Consider the following 12,839-nt stretch of genomic DNA (forward strand, 5'->3'; position numbering starts at 1 on the left):
AACACCATATTGTTAACCATAGTGGCTGCACCAGTCTGCATTCCCACCAGCAATGTACTAGAGTCCCCTTTTCTCCATACCCTCACCAACACTTGTTGTTTGATGATTTGTTGATGGCGGCCATTCTGACAGGTGTGAGGTGATACCTCATTGTTGTTTTAATTTGCATCTCTCTGATGATTAGTGATGTTGAGCATTTCTTCATATGTCTCTTAGCCATTTGTATGTCCTGTTTGGAGAGGTGTCTATTAATTCCTCTGCCCATTTCTTAATTGGGTTCTTTGTCTTCCTTTTGTGGAGTTGTATGAGCACTCTATATATATATATTGGAAATTAACCCCTTATGTGATATATCATTGGCAATTATGCTCTCCCATACAGTGGGTTGCCTTTCCATTTTGATGATTGTATCTTTTGCTGTGCAGAAGCTTTTGAGTTAGATGTAGTCCCATATGTTCATTTTCTCCTTTGTTTCTGTTGCCATAGATGACGTATCAGTGAAAATTCTTCTGCGGATGATGTCTGAAATTTTGTTGCCTACAGTTTCTTCTAGGATTTTTATGGATTCATGAGTCACATTTAAGTCTTTTATCCATTTGCAGTTTATTCTTGTGTATGGTGTAAGTAGATAGTCTTGTTTCATTTTTTTGCATGTAGCTGTCCAATTTTCCCAACACAATTTATTAAAGAGGCTGTGTTTATTCCACTGTATGCTCTTGCCACCTTTGTCAAATATTAATTGAGCATATTGCCCTGGGTCCATTTCTAGGTTCTCTGTTCTGTTCCACTGGTCTATATGCCTGTTCTTGTACCAGTACCAGGCTGTTTGATTACAGTGGCTTTGTAGTATAACCTGAAATCTGGTAATGGGATCCCTCCAACTTTGTTCTTCTTTTTCAAGATTGCTGTGGCTATTTGAGGTCTTTTTTGGTTCCATATGAACTTTTGAAGTATTTGTTCTAGTTCTGTGAAGTATGCCGTTGGTATTTTGATGGGGATTGCATTGAATCTATAGATTGCTTTGGGAAGTATGGACATTTTAATGATGTTAATTCTCCCAATCCATGAACAAGGTAGGTGCTTCACTTTTTTATATATTCTTCTATTTATTTATTTTAATGACCTGTAGTTTTCTGTGAATAGGTCCTTTATTTCTTTGGTAAAGTTTATTCCTAGGTATCTTAATTTTTTTGCTGTGATGATAAATGGGACTGTTTTCTTAGTTTCTCTTTCTGTGAGTTCATCATTGTTGTATAAGAATGCCATCAATTTCTTGACATTAATTTTGTATCCTGCAACTTTGCCAAATTCATTTAATAAGTATAGTAAATTTTTGAATGAGTCTTTGGGGTTTTCTACGAATAATATCATGTCATTTGCGAATAATGACAGTTTCACTTCTTTCTTTCCCATTTGGATCTCTTTTATTTTTTCTTCCTGTCTGATTGCTGTGGCTAAGACTTCCAGTACTATGTTAAATAAGAGTGGTGAAAGTGGGCATCCCTATCTTGTTCGTGTTCTTAAGGGAAATACTTTTAGTTTTTGCCCATTGAGTATTATGTTGGTGGTAGGTCTTTCATATATGGCTTTTATTATGTCGAGATATAAACACATTGCTAAGTGTTTTTATCAGAAATGGATGCTGGATTTTGTCAATGGCTTTTTTGGCACTTATTGATATGATCATGTGGTTTTTATTCTTCATTTTATTTATGTGGTGTATCACATTTATAGATTTGCAAATATTATACCAGCCTTGCATCCCTGGGATGAATCACACTTGGTCATGGTGAATGATTTTTTTTTGATATATTGCTGGATCTGTTTTGCTCGTATTTTGTTCAGGATTTTGGCATCTATGTTCATCAGGGATATTGGCCTGTAGTTTTCTTTTTCTGTAATGTCTTTTTCTGGTTTTCAAATTAGAATTATGCTGGCCTCATAAAACGAGTTTTGAAGTCTTCCTCCTTTTTGAATTTTTTGAAATAGTTTGAGGAGAATGGGAGTTGGTTCTTTTTTGAATGTTCAGTGAAACTCCCCTGTGAAGCCATCTGGGCCTGAGTATTTGTTTGCTGGGAGAGTCTTGATTACATCTTCAATTTTCTTGGTTGTTATTGGTCTGTTCAAGTTTTCTATCTCTTCCTGGTCCAGTTTTGGGAGACTATGTTTTTCTAGAAATCTGTCCATTTCGCTTAGGTTGTCATATTTGTTGCCATATAATTGTTCATAGTAGTTGTTAATGATATTTTGTATTTCTGTGGTGTCAGTTGTTACTCCTCCTCTTTCATTTCTGATTTTGTGTATTTGGGTTTTCTCCTTTTGTTTCTTGGTGTGTCTAGCTAAGGGTCCATCAATCTTGTTTATCTTTTTGAAAAAACAGCTCTTTGTTTCACTGATCCTTTGAATTGTTTTTTTGGACTCTATGTCATTTATTTTTGCTCTGATCTTTACTATTTCCTTCCTTGTACTTGCTCTGGGGTTTTCTCTTTGTTTGCTTTCTAGTTCTTTAAGTTGTGAGGTTAGGTAGTCTATTAGAGATTTTTCTTGTTTCTTGAGGTAGGCCTGTAGTGCTATGAACTTCCGTCTCAGAACTTCATCCCATAGATTTTGTGTTGTTGTGTGTTCATTTTCATTGGTTTCCAGGAAGTTTTTAATTGCTTCCTTGATCTCCTTGGTAACCCATTCATTGTTTAATAACATGCTATTTAGTCTCCATGTGTTCAAATGTCTTTGCATGTTCTTGTTGCAATTGATTTCAAGTTTCATGCCATTGTGATCTGAGAAGATGCTTGATATAATTTCAAGCTTCTTGAATTTGTAGAGACTTAGTTTGTGCCCTAATATGTGGTCTATCTTTGAGAATGTCCCATGTGCACTTGAGAAAAATGTGAATTCTGTAGTTTTGGTGTGTAATACTCTGTAGATATTTATAAAATCCATTGGGTCTACTGCTTCATTTAGAGTCTGTTTCCTTGCTAATTTTTTTGTCTAGATGATCTATTCAGTGATGTCAGCATGGTGTTAAAGTACCCTGCTATGCATGTCTTGCTATTGAATTCTCCTTTGAAGTCCTCTGGAAGATTTTTAATATATGTTGGTGCTCCTATATTGGGTGCATATATGTTTATCAAAGTTATAATTTTCTGTTGGATAGATCCTTTCAATATTATGTAGTGGCCTTCTTTGTCTCTAGTTATGGCCTTCATCTTGAAATCTATTTTATCAGATATGAATATTGCTACTGCAGCTTTTTTTTTCTTTTCATTTGCTTGGAAAATTATTTTCCATCTCTTCACTTTCAACTTATGTGAGTCATTTGTTGTGAGGTGGGTGTCTTGTAAACAACATATAGATGAGTCATGCTTTCTTAACCAATCAGCTACTCTGTGTCTTTTTATTGGAGCATTCAATCCATTTACATTTAAGGTGATTATTGATATGTACTTATTTATTGCCATTTTTTTTAGTATGGTTATATTTTTCTTCCTATTTCTTCTACTAATTACAGCAGTCCTTTTAACATTTCTTGCAGTGCTGGTTTGGTGCTAATGTATCCTCTTAGCCTTTTTTTTTGTCTGGGAAGCTCTTTATTTGACCTTCTCTTTTGAATGATAGCCTTACTGGGTAGAGTAGTCTTGGATTCAGATCCTTGTTTTTCAAGACCTTCATTACTTCATGCCATTCCCTTCTGACCTGTAGCGTTTCTTGTGAGAAGTCAGCTGAGAGCCTTATGGGGGTTCCTTTGTAGGTAACCTGTAGCTTATGTCTTGCTACTTTTTGGATTTTCTCTTTGTCTTTAATTTTTGGCATTTGAATTACTATGTATCTTGGTGTGGGCCTGTTTGGGTTCTTCTTACTTGGGGCTCTCTGTGTTTCTTGAACTAGAATGCCTTTTTCCTTCACCAAATTAGGGAAGTTTTCTGTCACAATTTCTTCAAATATATTCTCTAAACCTTGCTCATTTTCTTCTTCTTTGGGGACTCTTGTGATGCAAATATTATTACGTTTCCAGTTGTCCCACAGTTCTCTTAAGCTATCTTCCTGTTTTTTAATTGTTTGTTCCTTTTGGTTTTCTGATTGCTTGATTTTTTCTACCCTGTCTTCTAATTCACTGATCCGGTTCTCTGCTTCATTTATTCTGCTGTTTAGACCTTCCAATGTGTTCTTTATTTCTGATATGTCATTCTTCATTTCTTCTTGGTAGTTTTTAATTTCCAACTGGTTGATTTTCAAAATTTCTGTGTCTTTACTCATGGTGCTCATGTCCTTACACATGCTATTGAGCTTCTTCAAGATCATGGCTCTGAATTCTAGTTCTGTTAACTTGCTTAACTGTACCTAACTTATCTCATCTTCCGTAGAGTTCTTTTGTTCTTTCATTTGGCTCTTGTTTCTGTGTTTCACCATTTTGGCTATCACTGTGGGCTTTGGAGCCTGCCAAATTTTACCTGTTGGTGTTGGTGTTCTGCTTTTTGTGGCTCCCTCTCCTGGGTTTGGATGAGGGAGGGAGGACCCACGTTAAACACCACTGTCAAGTCTTACTTTCCTGGTTAGAGTTGCTAGCCCTGGAATGGTATAGTTATCCTCCAGCTTTTTGCCAGGAGGTTATCAGTAATTGTTACTCGAAGAGCCTTGTATTTTCAGTTGAATAAAAAACTCCCTCAGGTGTTTGGCATAAGGAGATTTCCTGAGGGTGGGGCAGATGCTGGTTTTCAATGGGCCTCAATTTGCATTTCAATGGCCCCCGGGTGGGGTTGAATCTCTGAGGGAGGGCCCGCCACCTCTCCCAAGTGCCCTGGGAAGGAGTAAGATGACCACTGTCCTTGTGGCCACAACTCAGCAAAAGCTCTGAGCCCCACAAATCCCAAGTGTCCCCACACAGTTCCAGTCCAGTCCACCCTCCCTCTGCTGGAGCCCTAGGTCTGTGGCTTTGGCTATTTTAGCATCTGTCCTGGCTCTGCACTGTGGAGCCAATTGGGTCTTTAACCCTAGGGCGCTGCTCACAGCTAAGGCTGTTACTGTTAGTAGACTCCTAGCCCCCCTCTCGCACCTCTGCAGTCCTATCAGGATTGAGTCAGTGTCCTTGGTTATATGGTCCTCCAAGCTGCTTTTCTGTTGTTTTTTTCTGGCGATTTGTCTTTATTTTTGTTGTAATTCCATTTTGGTCCTGGGAGATGGTCTGTGTAGTTTCCATTCACTCCATCACCATTTTGGAATCCCCCTCCTATCGTCTTTAACAGGTGTTTATTGTCTGAGAAATATGTATGCTAAACTCGACCCTTTAATATAGGTCTAGTGAGGATAGAAAAAGACTGGTTTTGTTCTGTACTCATTCCTTTTGATAAGGTAGGGGTTATTCCTCAAAATAAATAAACAAATAAATAAATAAAATTAAAATAAATAAATAATGTCTATGTAACTAAAAGTGTTATAATACCTGGCTCATTATAAGTTGTTAGTATTATTATTAGTAGTAGTAGTAGTAATAGTAGTAGTATTTTTTCTAAAGCATTTTCATCTAATTACTTTTATATGTTGTTTCTTAATCTTTTATCGTTATTTTATATTATTTGAGTTTTCCCATATGATAAGATTATTTGTTTAGGCTTGTGCACTGTTGGTGTGGATGGAAATTGGTGCACTATTATGAAAAGCAATAAGGAGTTTCCTCAAAAAATTAAAAATAGAACTACCCTGTGATGCAGCAATCCCACTTCTGGGTGTATGTCAAAGACAATGAATGTGGGATATCAAGGAGATAAATGCACCCCAGTTTGCAGCATTACTCACAATAGCCATGATATGAAAGTAATCTAAGTGTTTATCAATAGATGAATAAATAAAAAGGATGTGATTCATTATCAATATATACACAATGAAAAATTTATTATTCAGCGATTAGAAAGAACAAAATCCTGCCATTTGTGACAAAATGGATGAAACTTTAGAATATCATGCCAATGAAATCAGCCAGAGAAAAACAAATGCTGCACAATATTTGTCTTTGAACTCTGGAAAGTTTTCAATATCGAGGAGCTATTGGCAAAAATAACATGCTTTCAAACTAAATAATTTTCTAGAGTTTTAAATTCTTGTGTTGTGCAAAATTGCAGACTGTAGAGTATATTGTTCAATTTTAATATTTATTAAAATCGTGTTATTATAGAAAAAAAAGCTTCAACAAACCTTTTAAAATTTCACATCAAATCAAGAAAATATACATTTTAAAAATGATGAGTAAAATTATAGTGTTGGTTCCATATTTAACAGTAAAGTGCCTATTAATCCATTTATGTGTCAACCTCAAGATTTTAATTAATCCCTGAAGCTATTGTTTTGACTTACAAAGAAAATAAACTAAACCAAATGAACAGTAGTAGATACATATTATATTCATTATTATGATTAATGCAATACATATTTTGATTAAAAAAAACTTGAAATTAATCAATAAAATGGGCCTGTTGGCTTATAGAAGGATATGTGGTACCTACAACATGGAAGGCTAAAACAATACATGATTTTGAAACATTTAATATAATCTTATTCATATCAATATGAAATAATCAATAATAATAATAATACCTAATATATTTATTTTGAGTGCTCACTGTCAGGCACTCCTGTGGCCACTAAATCTTCAGTCTTTGTGATAAATATTATAATCCTCATTTAAAGTAATTCAAAAGTGAGCAATAGAAAAAATAATCAGTAGTAAAAACCAATCAACTTAAAATATTATTTTACATTATCTCTACAGTTTTTTTGTTTTGAAATATATGACCCTTAGCTTTAGGTTACTTGTGGAAAACCAGCATATGTAGATATAACTAATTTTTAAGATTTTGTTCAGATTAACTTTCAAAATTTTTTAGTTTGATATTTTAGGAAATATTTTAAAGCATGAATCTGTTTTCAACAAGTTATATTTTCTTCGGTGAAACACTAAACATAAAATTGAAAATATACATATAAGTAGATATAAAGATATATAGATATATCACACTTATGACAAAAGATGCATAAACACATATAAATGTTTTTAAAACTCTTATTTTTATTGTGATTCAGATATTTGAAATTTTATATGTCCTGTCTTTTCTATTAAAAGTCATTGTCATAGAAATGACCTGTCCCCCTAACTCTCACTTTGTTCTACGCATTCTATGACATCTTGCCGGTTGTTCCCCTTACTTCTTAAGTGTTGCTTATGCTGCTATTATAATCTTTTCTACTTCATGTTATTGTCTTTGGAAAATATAGTTGTGGGTGACCCTAGCTTTGGTGTTAAATTACTAACAGAAAGGCAAAGGTTGTGCATTATACAATTCCTAGAGAAAACTCACAGCTTAGCCATCCAAATTTCCATGTAATTTTGCTCTTTAGTTACCCATTTGGATCACTGGTTGAGAGAAGCTCATTCTAATGCATGTGCATCGAGTTTTTCACTGTGGTCATTCCTTTAGATCAGCCATGGGTGTTGCTCATGATGGTTGTTAGTAAGCAAATCAGTTGGCCCCCGGCTCTGGCTGTTCTTGGGGTAGACACACACACTCTGCCACCTTCCTACATTGTGGCTGTGCATTCCATTTCAAACTGTAAGTATTCTTTGGTATTTAAAGAGGAGCTCATTGTTGGAGTTGTGGATGTCATAGAACATTCTAAATGAAGCTACTGAGTCAGGATATCCTTCATGGTCAGGGGAAGCAAAGCACAGGACAGTCGCTCTGTGCCTGGGAGTCCTGGGCTTGAATGCAAGGCTAGACATTCTCCACAGCCAAAGGCATTAATTAGTATTTAAAGATTCCCTGTTCTAGGGTGCAAGAAAACTGAACGGCCCCAAATGTTTCCCCAGGATAATTAGATTCAACCTTCAGCCCATTTTCTGAGTTCAGACTTCTTCACTGCTTTCTTTTGCCATAAATCTGAGCTTGTTTCTCAATGAGCCATCTTTTTCAAGTAGAAACTTATTTCTTATTAACACAACTATTTTACATGTCTTATAAAATATTTAACACTTTAGTTATGTTATGTATTTGTACATAATGCATATGTGAAATTGGTATCAAGCAAATTTAAACAGTTAAGAAAGACTTTAGTCAAGGCTATTGCAATATTGAAATGGGGAGAGACACCATGTGAACTCAACTTGGCTGACCCAAAGTCAGGAGAGTTGTGTGGGTAAGCTAGTGGAAAAGTCCTGGAGGATCTTCCCAGGGAGGTGGGTCAATAGAATGAATGTGCCAAGCACATTGAGTTGTTTTTGTGTTGTCTGGTGTTTTTTCTCTGACTAGAACATGTGCTTCTTAACTGACTGCCATGGAAGCTAGGCTCCTACCCTCCCATAGAGATAGGGAGGAAGGGGTGCAAGCTTCCCTGATGATTACATTTCAAAAGATGCTTTCCTGGTCCTTCAAAAAGACATATCCCTATGTAAAACTGTTGAGAGGATTTAAAAAGTTGTGTTTCAAAGAGGCAGGAGGAAAAAAATTGTAGTTACAAGTTTTCTAGAGTAAATGCTCAAAGGAAAGGAAGACCAGAGCGACTAGAGTCACGAAGGCCAAGGGGGATTTTAAAGCAGTCTTGAATGTAAAGATATAAATATGGATATGTTAATGAAAATTCATGAGTATTTTTTAAACAAGAATGTGGAAAATGCTTTGCACAAACATGCGTATTTTTTTCTTATGATTTTACCCACACTCTAGATCCACTCTCTACCTTTCTTTACTCTTCCGTGTCTCCCTAGCAGAGAGATTTCCATTGTCCTCTGGTTACATCCAATCAATCGAAATTATGAGCAGAGATTAAAGAGTGGGAATAGGGAAAGATGGACATTATTTCTGCTCTCCCTATCTGCCGGGCACCCTCCTGGCAGGGATTGTGATTTTCTAAATCTACAGTTCCCTCATTCTGCTTCAATCGCTCTTCATTCTCCCTGCTGCCTCACATTGCTGGTGGGAACAACTCCCAGCTCTCAGTAGTGGGCACCTCACGGTCCTCATCAATCTTCCTTAATTCTTATCACTATTTTATTTTTTGGTAAACAACTTTTTAGATTAAATTATTATTAGTTAGATTTTTATTGTTTCATCCACCTCTTTCCACACCCTGACTACACATGAATCCAAACTTCAGCTTTTCAAGAAACTATTATGTATCCTATGTTTCTTATTAGATTTTAGATTGCATTAGAGTTAGCATAGTTATTTGGTTACATTTTAACCTCCCTGTGTCCCAGACATAGCTTTGCACTTAGGGAATACCAGATAAGGTTAAGTCTAATTATTTTACCTTCCATTTTATCTCTTCTAATCAATTAATCTATTTCATTCTCTCTTCTAACCACTCTCCTTACTCGCAAACTCATGCATTGATTCTCTCACTCAGTTCTCTGAAATGAGTACTTTTTATATTGGGTTCCCAATATCACTGTGAAACATATTTGTTTACAGAAGTGTTATTGGGGATTTTATCATATAAGGAAATGAGGAAATTAGAATTGGGCAGAGAGATAATCTGACCTGCAATATGGTTATAACTGAATGAAGCTTCTGCTAAATTTATGGAACCTTTAGTGCTGAATGGTCCTTCAATATCGTTTCAAATGGAGGTCAGGGATGGCCTGTTTTTCATACGTCTGCATCAGCCACCTTTGTGAAGGGGGCATAACCGTAGGCATGACAGTTCCCTGTGTGCAAGAGAATTCTCACTGAGCAACATAAGGAGAGTCAGCAGGCAATGTGCCCAGCAGTCAGTGGATGGGTGCCTGGAGGAGGGAAACATCACAGTACCTACTCCTGCCATTTCCCCATATTTTTATTATTCTTTAAATATTATTTTCGAGCTGCAAAATTTTCTTTTCTGTGCAACCTCAGATAGGATTTAACAATCTCTTTACTATTGTGAATTGGATTAGTATATAATTTTAGCCTTATATTGATGATTTAATCACTTCTAAACTAATTTATGTAACAATGTTAGGTCTCTACTTAATAGGTTAGACTATAGTGGAGGGGATAGGACTAGCCTTTGTTTATTAGGAAAGAAAAGAAAAATACCAATAAACTGGATGAGGCAGAAAAACAACAGGGAAATGTCTAAGCTAACAAGTCTAAAGAAGCAAGCACCATAGAAATCCTTAGTGAAACTTCTAAAACCGGCCATGTCCAAGAGGCAGCATCGAGTTCCTTCAGCAGAACTCGAGGTAGACATTGACAGAAAGGTGACCCTCTCCTGGAGCCGCAGCTGTGGAAACCTTGAGCAAGCAGGGAGCACTACCCAAGGCGCAGTCAGATTCAGACAACCGTGTTCCCAATCACCACTGTTTGTATGACACATCTCATCTGTTACTCGTCGAGCCCATTTGAGTAAGTTATTTTACTAAGAAATAAATGGAAACAAGCTATTAAAAATATAGTTTGTTTCTAGCAATACTAATTTTGCACATGAAGTGTGGCACGAAAATTACCCTACTAGGTCTCAAGATCAAGGGTGGGCTTTGCCTCCTGCTCCTTGATGGAGTCTAAGAGGTGCCGTCTAGGGGAGCTCTGCTAAGCCAAACTGAGACTGTTCCCCTCTTCTGGATTTTCTGTATATAGGGAGGTATCCTACTGTGACTTGGTAGTTTATGATAAATCCCATCCTTCACAGTGCATAGGTAGAACAACTCTGAGGAAGTTTCAAGTTGAAGTTATTACTCTGAGACTGTGAGAAATTGGTGTTCCAGTTTCGGGGAACAGCTGTCAGGATTTTTTGACAGTGGCAAGAACCCAACTCTGTGATAAAAGGGTACTCAGTTGTAAGGGAAAGATACGTGGGGAATGGCTTAGAAGACATGTCTTATCTCCTTTACATTGGTGATTTTTTTTTTTTCCTGTTTCATTGACTTAGACTGAGCATTTATTATTTCCCACATTGGTTTATTTATTCCACAATGGTATTTCCTTCTAGTATTGGGCTGCTACAATAATATCTTCATTTCTTATATTGTTGTTAACCAGGCTTGTTGGTAGACTTTCAAGGGTATTACAATGAAATATTGGGATGGGAAAATGCAAAATAATTTATGGAGCTAATGCCATCTCCCAGAAGTCTCAATAGTCTACCCACAAATTGTTTAATATGTTGTCATATTCTCTTTGCCAAATCATAGAAGTAAAATTTCCAGGTGGAAATGGTAGATTAAAATATCAGTTAAAATGGCAACATTTAGCCACTAAACTCGAATATGTGTGAAGATGGAAAAGGAAGTAAAACCAGTGTAGATGGTATGATAGCAATGAAGAAATAACTTGTTTCAAAAGATAATTTTTATCAAGTAACAGAAAATGATGTTTTTCCTGTATGACATTTATTCATCTCAAGAGAACATGTTGGTGATCAGAGTGCAAATTCCATATAGTAAGCATCTTTCACATGTTAAGCTAATTATTTATTTTCTCTATCCCTAGGGTGGCATTATAAGATATGTATGTGACACACACGTCAGAGATTTGCCTTTGTAATGACCAATATGGATGTACCTGTCCTCCTGAGTGCTTATATGCTGATGATCTTTGTTCTGAAATTTGTCTAACATTTTCACATTTGAATCTCTCATATATGCATCCTCACTCCAAGCAGACAGGATTGTGAGACGATGCAACACTATAGCTAGTATTACCCCTTAGCAAGATACGTTCTCTTTATTTCAAAATGTTTCTTCTAGTCAAGGGATAATGACAACCAGGCTTCTTACAAATCCAATGTAAACTCCGACAGGATTTCTTTCTAATTTGGAGAATCAAATTCATTTTGTTGTTGTTGTTACTGTTTACTTACATGGAAAATAATTCTTCTCATAGCATTACAAAGACAAAACCCTCATATTTTTATATTTAGTTTAAATCTACATCTTTAAGAAGGCTCCAAAAAAGGCTTAAGGAATTTACACGTGTTAATAATTAGCAGTAAAGTCCCTTTAGCACAAGGATTTCTAAAACATTTTATGTATCTTCTGTCTCATACCCCACATCATTTTACCAGGCAACTGAAATCCTTTCCACACTTGGCTACATAAAAGCCTCTTGTGTCCTGGCTGGTTTGTTCAGTGGTTAGAGCACCAGCCCAAGGACTGAAGGGTCACAGGTTTTATTTCCAGTCAAGGTCACATACCTGGATTGCAGGTTCGATCCCTAGTCCTGTGGGAGGCAGCCAATCGATGTGTCTCTCTCATATTAATGTTTTTGGTTATTTTTTCTCTCTCTTCCCTTCCCTTTCTTCCACTCTAAGAATTAATATAAAGTTATCCTTGGGTGAGGATTAACAACAACAATGACTAAATAATAAGAGACTCTTGCATTATCTCATACGACCATAACTTTTGAACTAATGCGATGTATGTATGGTTCCAAGGAGCATGTGTTGCGGGGGGAGGTGGTTATTCTATATTCTATGTAAAGGTCAAAACTTATTTTACTCAAAAGAGACTGTAATAATTTTTTCAAAGTCCCGAGGACAAGGAACTGTGAATCTTTTTGTGTACAGAAAAATCTTTGAAAAAAATGGTTAAGATTTTTGGTTTAACAAAAACTAACAGGTTGCTTAGCACCAGATCCTCCCTAAAGGGACATTAAAAAAAAAAAAAAAAAAAGTGTTCCCATAAAGAAAGTATCAGAATTACCTCAAAATGAAAATAGAGTGAACTTATAGGTAAATCTCTTTTTAAAAGCCTATAAAAATAACAACATAATATTTGAAAAGTTATAGCAATACTAATATCACATAAATCAGGAGAGACTGGATCTGAATTTTATATTAACTACCTTACTAATATTTTTGTGATAATAGTAGATGTT

The sequence above is a fragment of the Molossus molossus genome, unplaced genomic scaffold (genome assembly GCF_014108415.1).
Source record: "Molossus molossus isolate mMolMol1 unplaced genomic scaffold, mMolMol1.p scaffold_m16_p_9, whole genome shotgun sequence".
In the NCBI taxonomy this organism is placed as follows: Eukaryota; Metazoa; Chordata; class Mammalia; order Chiroptera; family Molossidae; genus Molossus; species Molossus molossus.